Genomic DNA, 6,000 nt, shown 5'->3' on the forward strand with positions numbered 1-6,000 from the left:
CTTACATATTAATAACATATCTGTAGGATAGGTCATCAATATAAGACTCGTGGAGATCAGACACCCAGTATATCCACCGATCAGCTATAATTTGTTCAGATGGTTGCTGGATATAATCAATTTACGAGGAAGAACACATCTGTTCATACACTGTCTAATGCATACATGTAAAACTCTGTCCCACAGAGTGATGTTATTTGGCCCGCGACACCAGAACCACCACCCCTATGTGGGGCCCATTATTTTGCATGGAGGACTACGTGGGGCCCATTATTCTGTATGGAAGACTACGTGGGGCCCATTATTCTGTATGGAGGACTACGTGGGGCTCATTATTCTGTATGGAGGACTACGTGGGGCTCATTATTCTGTATTGAGGACTACGTGGGGCCCATTATTCTGTATTGAGGACTACGTGGGGCCCATTATTCTGTATTGAGGACTACGTGGGACCCATTATTCTGTATTGAGGACTACGTGGGACCCATTATTCTGTATTGAGGACTACGTGGGACCCATTATTCTGTATTGAGGACTACGTGGGACCCATTATTCTGTATTGAGGACTACGTGGGACCCATTATTCTGTATTGAGGACTACGTTGGACCCATTATTCTGTATTGAGGACTACGTGGGACCCATTATTCTGTATTGAGGACTACGTGGGACCCATTATTCTGTATTGAGGACTACGTGGGACCCATTATTCTGTATTGAGGACTACGTGGGACCCATTATTCTGTATTGAGGACTACGTGGGACCCATTATTCCGTATTGAGGACTACGTGGGACCCATTATTCCGTATTGAGGACTACGTGGGACCCATTATTCTGTATTGAGGACTACGTGGGACCCATTATTCTGTATTGAGGACTATGTGGGACCCATTATTCTGTATTGAGGACTATGTGGGACCCATTATTCTGTATGGAAGACTTTGTGGGGAACATTATACTGTACTAGATGGTGGCCCGATTCTAATGCATCAGGTATTCTAGAATATGTATGCGGCCGACCGGGCGCAATCAGCAGAGCGGTGTTTAAATTTGGCGCCAAAATCGCTGATTGGTCACGGTTGCCGGCCGGGTACTTCCGCTGCGAGCAGCTGGGAGATGAGCGGCTGCTCTCAGCAGAAGCATCCCGACCGGTGGCGCCGCTCCCCGGTCCTCCGTTCACACTTGCCGTCGGGAGATCAGCGGGCCAAGCCGCTGATCTCCCGACGTTAACCGCATGGAGGTCAGCGGCGCAGCAGGTCGGGGTAGTTCTGCTGCTAGCGCCGCTCATCTCCAGGCTGCATCGCCGCTGACCTCCGTCCAGCAGATGAACCGCTAACAGCCGCCATCTTTTTTCTGAAATCCCGCGTTGCTGAGTGGCCGCGACCGGACCAATGAGCGACGCGGGATTTCCTGGACAGACAGACAGACAGACGGGATAAGACAATTATATATATATATATATATATATATATACACACACACTAGTTGGCCCACGACTTTGTCCAAGTTTTTTATTTTGGCCCTCTGTGTGTTTGAGCTGGACATCCCTGGTCTAGTGGCTGCTGCTGAATACTACACCCTTTCTTCTATTCAAGATTCAAGCTGGGGACGAGTCGATTAGTCCAAGAGTTGGGTCCCCAAGCCTTCTTCAGCCTGCTTACCTAGACTATACATACAGTTAGGCTATGTGCCCACAATGCAGAAATGAAGCAGAAAATTTCTGCATCATTTCTGCATCTCCCTGGCAGAAAAAAACGCATGCAGATTGTGCATGCGTTTTTCCTGCCAAATACATGCGGATTTGAAGCGTTTTCACATGCGTTTCTGCATGCGGGTTGACAAGCACTTTTCAGGCGATTTTAGCATCACTTGGAAAGTGCTTGACAACTAGGTCACACTATATAAATCCATGCAAACAGCATGGATTTATATAGTGTGACAGTAAAAATGTTTAAAAATAAACCTATACTTACCTTCTGATGGCCCGGCGTGTGATGCTGCGCTCGCTCCTGTCTGCCAGCTGATTGCGGGACACTGAACTGAAGGGCCTGCGGTCACATGACTGTGACAACACCGAAGGTCCTACAGTCCTGCCCGCAAGCAAAGGGAAGGAGACCGGGGGCCGTCGGAAGGTGAATATAAACTTTATTTTTTATTTTATTCTTTTTTTTTTACAGGTACAATGGTACCCAGGTCTGGATAAGAGTCTCCTCTCCTCCAGAACTGGGTACCATCCGCACATTGAAACGCATATAATCTGCTTGTACAAATGTACTGACACGGATTATGTGAGTCTCAATGCAAGCCAATGGCGGCGATTACGCCGCGCTTCCGCAAAATTAATGGACATGCTGCGGATTTTTGAGCGCAGCATAAACGCTGCGGAAAAATAGGTAGCATTGGCATAGAACTTGTGGCATCCCCTTGGGGACCATGGGGTGCGGATTACCATGCGTTTAACAAGCGTCTATGCTGCGGAAATTCCACAGCATATACGCTTGAAAAACGCTACGTGGGCACTTAGCCTTAGATACAGAAATATTTGGACTCTGCATGCCACTATTTTAGATTTAAAGTGAAACTGAGATACGATTGAAGTGTAGACTTACAGGTTTAATTAAAGGGGGTTGAAGAAAAAATATCTGGTGAAACGTTTAGGAATTCCAACCATTTTTCTATGCAAATTGTCTCTTCAGAGAGGAAGAGGACAAGAACTCTGGCGCCACCTATTCCTAAAAGTTAATATCAACCCTTGAAGATTGCCATATGACTTAGGATAAAACCCAAACCAGAATCTTAATTTGCAGACACGGTGTTTTGGGGTGTTGCCCCTCATCAGTGCAAAGTATGAGATCTGATTTGGCAAAGTGAGAGACTCTGGACTGCGGTCTAAGGGGTAATGTTCCTCCTTGTGAAGAGTGACATGTCAAGCCTGGCATGTCAGAGTGGGAGACTTAAAAGCCATTCATGCTCCGGTGGGAAATTAAATAGGCAAATTGTCTCTTCAGAGAGGAAGAGGACTAGAACTCTAGCGCCACCTATTGGAAGCAGCGATCCTAAAAGTCAATATAGACCCCTCAACGAGCCTTGCAATATGACTTAGGATAAAAGCCAAATCTCGCCAAATCAGATCATATACTTTGCACTGAGGAGGGGCAACACCTCAAAACACCATGTCTGCAAATTGAGAAAGTGATCACTTATCCTGTGAAAAGTCGATAGCTTTCACCACCAGGAATATCCCTTTTATATACGATTAATGTAACTTTCTTCAGCAAGCATATATCAAGGCTAAGTGCCCACGATGCAGAAATGCTGCAGAATTTTTCCGCATCTCCCTGGTAGGAAAAACGCCTGTGGATTTTACATGCGTTTTTCCTGCCAGGTAGAAGCGTTTGTCAAGAGCTTTTGCATGCATTACTGCATGCGGGTTATCAAGCGCTTTTTCAAGCGATTTTAGCACCAGTTGGAAAAGTGCTTGACAACGTGGTCACACTATATAAATCCATGCAACCGGCATGGATTTATATAGTGTGACCACATTAGTAAAAAAAAAAAATGAATAAAAATGGTAAAAAAAAAAAATTATACTCACCTTCTGATGGCCCTCGGTCTCACCGGCGGCTCGCGATGGTATAAAAGGACCTTCCATGACGTCATTTAGTCATGTGACAGGTCACGTGACCACAGTCAGCGGTCGCGTGACCCGTCACATGACTAAATTATGTCATAGCAGGTCCTTTTAGACCATCGCGAGCTGCCGGGGAGCGAGGACGCATCACTATCGAGACCGGGGGCCATCAGGAGATGAGTATAATGTTTTGATGTTTTTTTTTACAGGTACTATGGTACCCAGGTCTGGAGGAGAGTATCCTCTTCTCCAGACCTGAGTACCATCTGCACACTGAATCGCTTAATATCCGCATGTGCACATGTAGTCATACGGATATTATGTGATTCAATGCAAGTCAATGGTGGCAATTACGCAGCATGTACACAAAATTAATGGACATGCAGATTATTTTTCCGCAATGATAATCCACAGCGGAAATTTCCATAGCATGTGCACAGCACATGCCGATTATCATTGGGGACCATGTCAAGTATTACCAAGCGTTTTTTTAAGCGTTTTCGTTGCGGAAATTCCGCGGCAAAAAAAGCATTGCGGGCCCGCAGCCCAATATAGCATTGTTGGAAAATAAAGTTGCATGAGGTCCCATTCACAAGACTGGGCAATCGGATTTTTGGAATTCTGTAACTCTCATACAATCTCCTCTCCTGCAGAGTCTGCGTTTACTTTGTCCTCATTCAGATGTGTGTGTTTTGTGTTTTCCAAGGATAGAATACAGACCCATTACAGTCTATGGCTCACATGACAGCCATTTTGTATGGATTGACCACAAAAACAAACGGAGTCACTGATCAAACCCACCCATTAGAGTCAATGAGTGAAAAACTCAGAGAGCAAACTGATACCATCCAAGTGCTGGCATTTTTTCCTGTTTAATGGCCAAAAGCTTTGAAATTTTTACTGTTTGCAAAAGGTTAGGTTCACACGAGCGTATGAAAAACTGCTCAGTTTCATCACGAAAAGTGGGACGATTATTTTCTCACTTGTCATCTGTGCACAGTCCATATGCAATTAGATTTTTTTTACAGCAGCTATTACTCATTTACAATTTCCTGTTACAGAATTGCAATGTGTCTGTAAAAATCAGACGTTATACTGTGGCTCCGTATGACGTCCGATTTTATTTGCGCACCCAATGACTTCAATGGTCGAGTCTCATCTGATTTACACAAGTAACTAGTGCAGGCTGCGATTTTTTTTTCACACGTAGATTCGGTTAACCTAATCGAATTCAGTTCACTAACTAGTGAAAAAATGGTTATCTGCACTACCCCATTGAATAACATTGGCCCAACCGCTGCCCGTTTTATTCACGGACAGGATTCGGAGCGAAAATATGGTTGTGTGAACGATCCCTAAGAGAAAAGTGGATGCCACACTGATGGTAAAAATCCGATCCAGTACACGGATTTAGAAAAAATTATGTCTGATGCTTAATGAGGGCTAATTCATCAGCGTAAATGGCGGCTTTTAGGGACGTCCTTCTTGGGTGTCTGAGGTGTAAAATGTCATCCTCTAACAGCTCCACCTTCATGCCGGCCCTGCGGTTACACATTTGGACACTGGGCATCCCGGCATTACACACAACAAACACATTGGCACAACACTCACCCTGGGTGCATCCACATTTGCCAACTCTTAAGAGAGATCTCCCCATGTTTCCAGAGTTTTATGTATAATATTCATCATCCCTATTTTACATCATGTGAATATTGCCATGCTTTAACATATGGAAGAAATAGAGGGGGCTTCCATTGGACAAACCATCTAAGAATGGGCAACCCCCCATTAGGCAGAGCAGGGGCCTCTGCGCACAGCAGCATGCCCTCACATCACCACTATGATCAGTAAACATTGGGCCACCAGCCCCCCGGCCTGAACGGTGCCCATCAGGACTCTACCGTGAGAGGACATTAGTCTGGAGTATTGGATAATCCGGAATGATGGAAAGCTGGCCCTGACAGCCATGTGAGGGGGCTGCTCGCCCTGTGTGCATGGTGCATACACTCACCAGGCCGCCCGCTCCACCCACCTCACCCGTCTATCAATCACCTCACCCCCTCATCACCTACCCGCGGCGCCCGCGAGCACTTCACGCGCTAGAATCTGGCGGGAAGGAGACAGTGGCGTGAGTTGCTAGGTTACTCTGACGTCACGCCACGTTCCCAGAATGCTCAGCGCGAAGACTGCTTCCTTCCATATACGGGTATGGTAAACGCTTCTCATTCCTTTGGGTGGTCTGTGGGGGCATGCTGCTTGTTTGTGCGGGCTCTGGGGGGGATGGTGCATGCCTTTGGGGTCTCTGGGGGGGGGGATGATGGTGCACGATGGGAATGTTTTTGTAGGGGGCCATCTGCTGGGCTTTGGGGG

At 46.3% G+C, this 6,000-nt stretch overlaps 1 protein-coding gene across 2 annotated transcripts in view; it reads right to left on the bottom strand.

Annotated features, from left to right (window-relative positions):
- Positions 1 to 5,756, bottom strand: part of LOC141261631 (3'-5' RNA helicase YTHDC2-like) — a 190,200-nt gene extending 184,444 nt beyond the window's left edge. For both annotated transcript variants that reach the window (XM_073676231.1, XM_073676229.1), the window contains exon 1: positions 5,703 to 5,756. The gene's annotated coding sequence lies outside the window, so the exon portion shown is untranslated. The remainder of the gene's footprint in view (positions 1 to 5,702) is intronic.
- Between the last annotated feature and the right edge of the window lie 244 nt (positions 5,757 to 6,000).

This window comes from Phyllobates terribilis, unplaced genomic scaffold (genome assembly GCF_046119375.1).
Source record: "Phyllobates terribilis strain yellow unplaced genomic scaffold, ASM4611937v1 Scaffold_1__5_contigs__length_1240528914, whole genome shotgun sequence".
NCBI classification, from domain to species: domain Eukaryota; kingdom Metazoa; phylum Chordata; class Amphibia; order Anura; family Dendrobatidae; genus Phyllobates; species Phyllobates terribilis.